General features: G+C 38.8%; 1 protein-coding gene across 1 annotated transcript in view; it reads right to left on the reverse strand.

The window, feature by feature from the left end:
* The window catches only part of NCF1 (neutrophil cytosolic factor 1), a 277,900-nt gene extending 277,495 nt beyond the window's left edge, over window positions 1–405 (reverse strand). Inside the window, exon 1 of the mRNA XM_044054133.1 lies at window positions 1–405. This exon is cut by the window's left edge and continues 76 nt beyond it. The gene's annotated coding sequence lies outside the window, so the exon portion shown is untranslated.
* Between the last annotated feature and the right edge of the window lie 9,029 nt (window positions 406–9,434).

A 9,434-nucleotide genomic window follows, 5' to 3' on the forward strand; every position in this document is an offset into this window, starting at 1 on the left:
CTCCGTTTTCCTTTAAGTCCACTTTCTGCGCTTTCCACTTGCTAAACACACTGTCCTTTCTAAATATTCACACAAGTTCCGCGTATCTGCATTAAAAAGCTGTGGTTTAAAAACCATTGCAACTTCCTCTAAATAAAGGTTTTTGCAGAACGCGAGCCAGTTTTGTAACGACTTCCCTTTTTTGCCTTCCGGTTAACGTGTATTAAATTAGGCTGTGAGTAATGTCAGCTTCTGCAATCAGAAAGCAAGAATAAAACTCAATCCCGAAGCAAAGACAAATGCTTAAATATGGGGACAACTTTTGCACTGGTCAGCTTTGAGGGGGTCACAGAAAACGATAACCTATAAGGCTTGCAAGTTGCTCAGACTGCGCATCGAAACCAAGCGGAAAGGCTAGGATTGTTCTACTCCTTTCTTACGTTTAAGTAGCCCTTAACACTGAGGATTATGACCAGATCTTCTGTTATGTGTTTGTATTTGCATTACCTCTGATCTGTCCCGTTTTCAGAGACATCACCAATTTGCGTTCAAGACAAGCATTACAGTTTCAGACTTATTTTACGTCATCAAATGACGGGTTAATGCACATTATTTTATTATGTGAACGTTTTTAGTAAATAGTACTAATATTTTAAATGGCAATCCTTTCTGGGGTCATTTGTCACTAATTATTTCAAGGTTGTCCCCTGATTCTGCAGGAAAGAAGTTGAGAGCTATGTATCTGCAGACATGGATGGCTCCCTTCACTCTGGAATAAAATCCCAGTCCAGGTTAGGCAGAGTCCCTCATTGATTCTCTTCAAGAGGAATCTTGATGAGTGGATGGGAGATCGTAGGTTTACCCCGGGTATCACTTCTGTGTCACTGTTAGACAGAGGCACAGTATACTAACCTCGAAAAAGGGCATAGCAAAATTAATTTAAAATGGGTGGCGAAAGCCAAACACACTCTGGCTAGGCTTATAAATGCCCTAGGGGCAGATAGCCTAGTATGAACCTATGAATGTCAAGAAATTCACTTGGAGTGGGAAGCTCCAAAGGTGAATCTTCACATTCATGTCAGGAACACATACCTCTCTTTTGCTTCAAATTCTGCCCTGCCTCTCATATTTTTTAATTATTATTATTTATTATTTTCTGGTAAATCATCGAATATCACAACCAGTCAATGATGCCAGTATTTAGAAATTCATACTTCGCATTGTTGAAAACTGCAGCATGTCTATGTAAAACCCGTTCTTTTATCATTTTTTAAAGTAAATTTGAGTAATATGTAAAAATGACCACTGATTGTGGGCCTTTGTCTCACCATTATTTTTAGCACTATTCACATTTCTTGAGCAAATAAATTGAGAGGTATGCATGATAGGCTAGGTTATCTTCTTCTTCTTCTTCTTTCGGCTGCTCCCGTCGGGGGTCGCCACAGCAGATCAACTGTTTCCATTTCTTCCTGTCCTCTGCATCTTGCTCTGTCACACGAACCACCTGCATGTCCTCTCTCACCACGTCCATAAACTTTATCTTAGGCCTTCCTCTTTTCCTGTTACCTGGCAGCTTCATCCTTAGCATCTTTTTCCCAATATACTCTGCATCCCTCCTCATCACATGTCCAAACAATGTAATCTTGCTTCTCTGGCTTTGTCTCCAAACCTTCCAACCTGGGCCGACCCTCTAATATACTTATTCCTAATCCTGTCCATCCTTGTCACACCCAGTGCAAATCTTAACATCTTCAACTCTGCTACGTCAAGCTCTGAGGACATAATCACACTTCTTTGTAGTATATGGAGCTTAACCTGCTCTGTTGTGTAGCAATAATTTGAGGGGGGAGCTGTAGGAGACATAAAAGTTTTACAGCTGTCAAGAATTTCATTCATCATATATGGAGCTTAACCTGCTCTGTTGTGTAGCAATAATTTGAGGGGTGAGCTGTAGGAGACATAAAAGTTTTACAGCTGTCAAGAATTTCATTGTAATAGCTTCATTTTGATGTTGTATCTTGACATCCACGTGTAGAACAGATAAGAGGGATTATGATAGGAAATACACAATCATAACTCTTAGTAGCACACTGATCTTAATATGTTTCCATGTAGTGGAGTAATGAGAAAAAAGTGTAGGAGTCATAAATGTTTTACAGCTTTGAAAGCTGTAGCAGATGTAGTGTATAGCTATCAAACTCTTAACACATGATCATAGACAAAGCCAAAAATAATAGGGAAAAAGGCTCAAAACAAGGACAAGAGTATAAATATTGCTGTTATGTACTTAGAAAGTTGCTAAAATAACAGGAATTGTATTAGTATACATTTTCTGAAGGATATGAAGTCTGAAACCCAAGTTTTATTACCTATTATTTTTATTTTTAATTATTATTAATTGTATGTATTTCATAACTACATTCCTCAAAGATTTGTCAGAAAACACAAATTTTATATGGAACAGATGCAAAATATATATCTAAAGCAAAATCAGGGTATTCTGTGAAATGAGGTACACATGACAGGTATAAAATAGGCCACAACTGAACAGTAAAGGGAAGTGCAAAGAGATTTACAGACATGTTAAACACTTAATTCAGCCAAATGTTCAATGTGTTTTAAAGCTTTTTGTGTGTCCTACAACTTTTCTGTCATAATTGCTGACTACTGTTATAGCTGTCATGTGAGATGAGCTTAAAAGCAATGTGGGGGGGGGGTGCTCGACAAAAATTGTTAACCTCATTTCTGATATTAAAATGTGCTTAACATGTTAAGCTTGTCTTTTCTACAATTATATGTAATCATTACAAGTTTTGTTATGTATGACTTTCAGTGGTTTTGCTTTAAGCTCCTGCTAGAGTATGCATAGCAGCAACCAAAGAACAGCATCAAGAAACTAAAACAGCTCTTCCACAGAAAAAGCAGCTTGAAGTTTGCAAAAGCTTTTAAAAATGGTAGCCTGTCTTCCTTAGCTTGTCTGCTGTCTGAGTGGCAGTCCTGTTTCATAGCTTTTAAAACCATAAAATACTTTTTGTCACTGCAAGAACATGAGGGCAGCTGCAGCTCCATGCACTACAAAGAGTTATGATTAGTCTCTCTGATCATAATCCTCTATATTTTCATTTTTTCAGTCTATACTCATACTGAGACAAGCTCATAGACAGCTGAGAATGCGGATCATAGAAACTCCTGCACTGCCTAGAAGTAGGGATACACGTGCTCTATTTTCGCTAGCATTACACCACTCTACAGTTAAATAAGGGGTCAGTTACCACTGCAAGTGCCATTTGTCTTGTCCCTTGTTGTCCATTTCTGTCTTGATGACATATATGATTGGAACTACGTGTAAATGAAAGAAAGGTGTCTTGAATTATGTGAATAAAAGTCAAAATAAGCCAAAGAAAGTACTAGACATTCATACATTTATAACCAGTCTTATGCATTCTGAAGCTTTTTTAGCATGGGTGTTTAAGTAATGTATTTATTTCAACTTCTGCATTTTAGAGCACAAATTATTTATTTCTTTTTCTGGACTGAGTGGACCTCATTGAGCCTTTGGCATTTTTCAGTGAGGATCAGCAGTGAAATATGCACTGGAAGAAATCTAGATGGAAAACCAGGGAAACATTCCTGCTGGTTTGGACAGCAGCTGGCAATGTAAGATGTTGCCTCTAGCAGAATGGATGTGGTATGACAAATATAAGAAAAAAACAAAAATATAGTGAAGTAAAATTAGATTTTTAGTTATGGAGTTCATTTCAAATCTTGGTAGTCATCAACTGTTTCTGGAATTCACTGACAGAAAAAAGATGGCTTCTCTGATGTGAAAAACAAAGATGCTTGACTGCCTGGTGAAGGTTTATTAGAAAAGAATGAGCCCGCTGACCCGCTGATTAAACTCTGGCGGCTGGGTGGAAGTAGTGGACAGAATGAGGAGTGGGTTAGATAGGGAAAGTTACTGACTAAGTGAGGTAAAACTGGAGGTGGAGCCAGGAAGTTAATCACAAACTGGAGGAAGAGCCAGGAAGTTAATCACAAACTGGAGGGGGAGCCAGGAAGTTAATCACAAACTGGAGGAGGAGCCAGGAAGTTAATCACAAACTGGAGGAGGAGCCAGGAAGTTAATCACAAGGATGGCCATTTGCAAGTGCTTGTGTACAGGAAGCAGGATTACTGTTCAGCATAGTACAGTGATACTGGAATACAACATAATGCTGAAATAGCTCCTCAGATGTAGTAGCTTTACATTAATCAGTTATACTGAACAATGAATTCTGAAGTGATAGGTATGAGGACTGTGATCAAAATACATGCAGAGACAACTTGTAACCAGGGAATGAAGAACAAAATGGCTAAGATGGGTTTTCGATTACTTTACTTTGGCTTGAGGGGACATGAGTTGTGTGGACTGATTTTCTTCAAGTATGATGACTTCATAAACAGTTGTTTCACAAAATGATTTCAAGGGGTCAGTAAGCTTTATTGTGATCTGCTGTCACCTCTAAGGAAAATGAACAACAGTTTGAGAATACAAATAACAGTTTGAGAAGTGGATCTCAAGCTGAAATAAATTATAGACTGGATATTTACCTAGATTTCTGTACCATGACAGGGGCAAAGGTCAAATGCCTATTTAAGGCAACTGAAACAATGTTATAAATGTGATTCTGCTATACATTTTAGTTTGTAAGAACCTTCAGCAAGTATGTGAAAGCTGTGGACTGTTACGACAGATTAATTGTATGAATAGCAGTGTCCTATAATTAGCAACAAAAACATGTGAAAAAGAATGAATGTGGAAAGAAGGGAATACAAAACTTAAAGAACAGTGTAAAAACAACAAGTAGAAGAATGGGGTAAAAGTGAAGGAGTTTAGAGTTAGACAATCAAACTAAATGACTCCATAGCAGGCGTGTAAGACCTGATACTGTGAGACCTGACACTTTGACAACTAAATTGCAGTTCCAGGAAAAAGCAATTCCAAAACTCACTCCTATAACTTTAAAGTAATTTTGCAGGGGTAAAGCCCTCCTGCACACACTTCACTATGCATATATACAACCTCCAGCAGATGTAACAATTTCTAGAAACCAGTATACTCTTATCAGCTTAGGGGTGCATCAGTTCCATGTCATAAGTATAGTACATTAGCCCTGAGATAACAATTTCCAGACTATTATGTTACTGTACCAGCTAGGGATACCACATTTCCCTGCTATCAACATGCTTTGATCAGGTGACACTGAGATACCACAGTCCCATGCTGTAGTTATACTGTATCACATTGGAGGTACCACAGTTTATACCATCAGCCTGCTGTATCATCTCAGATGCAACTCCTCTCCGTGAGGTATGTCTGATTGTTTAATTACCTAGACTATGAAGACCAACAGTGTAAGGCTGGTAATCTGATATCTAAAGGCAGATTGTCTTTCTCTAGTGTCCAGCGATCTGGCGTTGGAACAAAAAGTTAGGAGGTGAATGTGCTTTTGCCACTAGCAAAAGAAATGTTTGATGAGTTTTGCTTGAACTGATAGTTTGGACTCTCAGCTTCACATTACTGGCCCTCAGACAAGTGATCACTGCGTAACCAGACTATATCCCACTCTCTTGGCATCAGTACAGTGTATTTGCCTGGAGATGCAAACGTTCTTTGGTATCATCATTCTGTATTAACTCAAAGGTCTCACAGTTTGTGCCGTCAGCATACTGTGTCAGCTTGAAGGTCTCACAGTTTGTGTCATCAGCATACTGTGTCAGCTTGAAGGTCTCACAGTATGCATCATTAGCATACTGCATCAGCTTGAAGGTCTCACAGTTCATGTCGTCAGCATACGGTATCAGTTTGAAGGTCTCACAGTTCATGTCGTCAGCATACTGTATCAGTTTGAAGGTCTCACAGTTCATGTCATCAGCATACTGTATCAGTTTGAAGGTCTCACAGTTCATGTCGTCAGCATACTGTATCAGTTTGAAGGTCTCACAGTTTCTTGACATCAGCATACTGTGTTAGCTTGGTGGTATTAGAGTTCCATGCCATCAGAGTACTGTTAGAAATCTAACAGACCCAATCCATGTTCTTCACAAAGATAGTAGACAAAACCCCTTAGTTAGGATAAAGTGTTTTGTTTTATTTATTTATTGATTTGATATTTGTTAACCTAGTTAGTCTGGCTGGGCAACGTGCCCTTTTTCAGCAGAGACCGGAGGAGAAAAGCTCTACATTACATAAAGTTAAAATCCAGTGAAAATTAAACATTTTGAGGAATGAATGCTTTGTCATTATACATCTCAAAAACTGTAAAAGAAAACAGCATATATATATTTGAGGCATGCATAGTAATGTTAAAGGTAACATGATACAATAATTGTGAAGATGTGGATTAGAGAGAAGTTATGGAACAAGGAAGTCAGCATAGCAGTCATATCAATTAAGCTAGAAGAGAAAATTAGGTTCTTGAGGAGTAGCAGAGTTAAGAGATCAGGTGAACTATACTGGGGGGCAGTAAGTGGTAAAGGAATTGAGTCAGCAGAAGGTATTGTTACACAGAAGAATAAGGGAATTAAAAGATGGGACCACAATAGTAAAGGGAGAAACAGGGTAAAGTTAGAGGTGTTGACTTTCAGGTGGGGTCTTTACAGGAGCAGATCCAGGAGTTAAGCAGAAATTCGTTTAAAGCTTTTTAAAAACTGGTTGTGTTGTTAAGAGAGTATATGTGGAGAGGGAGTTTGTTCCAGGCAGAGGTAACTGAGTAGCTATAAATATTTTGCCAATGGATTTATTGGGTTTGGAAATTTGCAGCAATAGTTGGTCAGAGCTATGTAGGTCACAATTAGGAATATAAGGGGAGATAATGTTTGCCAGAGCTGGACAAGCTAGGGGTTGGTGAAGGATAGATTGGACCAGGTGGCGCTGTGGCAGGAGGCGTCGATGTTGAAGTTTGAGCCAGTGTGAAGTTTTTTTAAGGCAAGACAATGATGTGATTGATAAGGGAGATTACAGGCAAATCTGGCTATTTTATTGTCAGTGAATTCAAGTTTAGTAGACAGGTTCTTTTGGAGGTGGGTAAATATTGGGGCGGCGTATAGCAGGGTGGGGAGTAGATAAGCTTGAGCCAAGGACAGTTTAGATTCTGGAGTTAAGAATTTTTTGTTCCTATACAGAAGACCAAGTTTTTGGTGTGCCTTTTTAATACAGTTATTAATGTGGATGTCAAACTTAAGTTCATCGTCTATGTAAACCCAGAGGAGTTTAGTGTGAGATTCGACTTTGATAGTAGTGTTATTTAGAGAGTAGATAGAGAAGGAGGGTTTGAGGTGTTGGAGTGTTTAGGAAGGAAGAGTAGGAACTTAGTTTTGTTAGGATTAAGCAGCAGTTGATTGTTAGCAAGCCAATTTTCAACAGAGTACAGAGATTCTTGAGTGAAAGTGAGTAGGTGAGGTAGATTATCAGATGTGGAGATGATAGTAGAGTTGTCGGCATATTGTATGAGTAGAGTGTGGGAAAGATTGATAGAGATTATTGGTAAAGATATTGAATAAGAGGGGCTCCAGGATGGAGCCTTGGGGAACCCCAGTTTGAGAGGAGAGGAAAGGGGAGGTAGCAAAGAGCCATTTAACAGATTGTAATTGATCAGATAGGTAAATAGAGGACCAGCTAAGAGTAGAGTTACACAAGGTGAGATAAGCTAGTTTGGAGAGAAGGAGGTTGTGGGATACAGTGTTGAAGGCTTTTGAGAGGTCGAGGAACAGGCAAGACACTAGCTTGTTATTGTCAAGAGAAGTAGAAACAGAATGAATCACCAAGTTGCATGTTCCAGTCAGGTAATGCAAATCCCAGAACAAATCACCAGTGGAGATATCCATCTCAGATATTCTACCAGGAAAAATGTGCAGCTGAGTGTTCTGAATGTGTGATAATTTTTGATAAGAGAAATGACAGCTGTAGGCTCTTTTTTTGCATACTGATAAAACTGAAGTGCATACCTCTTAACTGTACAGATTTTCGCATAATGTCCAGATTTTTGCCTCATATTTGTTGTCCACTTGTCATAAAATTGTGGTTTTCTGGCAAATTAGTAGCAAATCATTAAAGACTGCTAATACAAAATATGTTATTCTATTAACTTTCTAAGTTTATAACAGCAATATTTAAAAATTGTCCCGATTTTTGGGCCTTTGTCCCACTTTTATTTAGGTCTTTGCCCTGATTTCTTGTACTAAGTGATTGAGATTTATGGATGTCAGAGATTTGATTAGGCATGTATAAGCACCATATCCATGCCTGAGTCTACACTGCATGTCAGATGGCATGATACAGGATGTAAGTATTTGGATTATTCTCTGTGAACACGTTTGTTTTGATAAAGGTCGTAATAGAGATGCATGGCACCTTGACAATAAATAACTTGTCAAATCTCTCAGTTACTAAATGAATAAAACTGAAACTGCTAAAATCAACTATTTACATCAGCAAACAGTTTATGCTGGCTGTGTTTAATGTCAACCATGTAAAGATTCAAAAAATAATAATCAGTAGAAGTTATTGTGGGGGATTTACTCCTCCACACCTCATTATTATTATTATTATTATTATTATTACTGTCTTCCAGTTTGCTGCAATCTTAAGTGCAAACTGTGGAAAGCTGCTTCAGTGGCATATGGTGTCAGTTGCAGCAGTTTCAAATTTCTGCTTTTGTCACCTGCAAGTTTTGCACATGTGCCAAGCTAAATGTATATTGCTTAATAATGCAAGTACCTTATAATTACTCCCACATTCATGGCATCAAGTCATGTTATGGGTATTATTATAGTCACTTTCTAGGGGGAAGAGGTATGCCCCATGATCAAGACCGTTATTAATCAGTACCTCAACAAGCTTAGCAACATGCTTGGCTGTGAAATACAGAAATGATAGGGTGCCAGGATAATCAGTGGATCCCCTTTACTTGCAGTCATGATCATTTTGCAGATACATCTCTAGGCAGCTACTCTACAAGCAGAGCTTGGAGCATAGAGTGAGATGTCAGTGGAGGGTCTGTCTAGTAAACATATAGTAGCTGACTGGGAGTGTCTGTCAGTAAGACTAGCAGCTGCCACACTGTAATGTTGGTTTATTTCCTCTGTAATTTGCTTGTGAGATACACCTGAAAAATGCATCTCCCTCATCAGCATTTTAATGACCAAGGAGAAGACTAAATCTACTTCAGAAAGCCTTTGGATATGATAATATGCACTGTTCCATAGTTCTGGAATAACCTTGCTTGCTGGCCCTCATCAGTCTTCTTCTTCTTTCAGCTTTTCCCGGTCAGGGGTCGCCACAGCAGATCACTTGTCCGCTCATGATTGGCAGTGGAGTTTTACGGTGCTGAGTTGCCAGCCCGGCACCCAACCTTCTGCAGAAGACACACACTCACACCCAGGGCCAATTTAAAGTGTCCAATCCACCCACAGCA

The sequence above is a fragment of the Protopterus annectens genome, chromosome 13.part0, assembly GCF_019279795.1.
Source record: "Protopterus annectens isolate FY-2018-M chromosome 13.part0, PAN1.0, whole genome shotgun sequence".
Classification (NCBI taxonomy): domain Eukaryota; kingdom Metazoa; phylum Chordata; order Ceratodontiformes; family Protopteridae; genus Protopterus; species Protopterus annectens.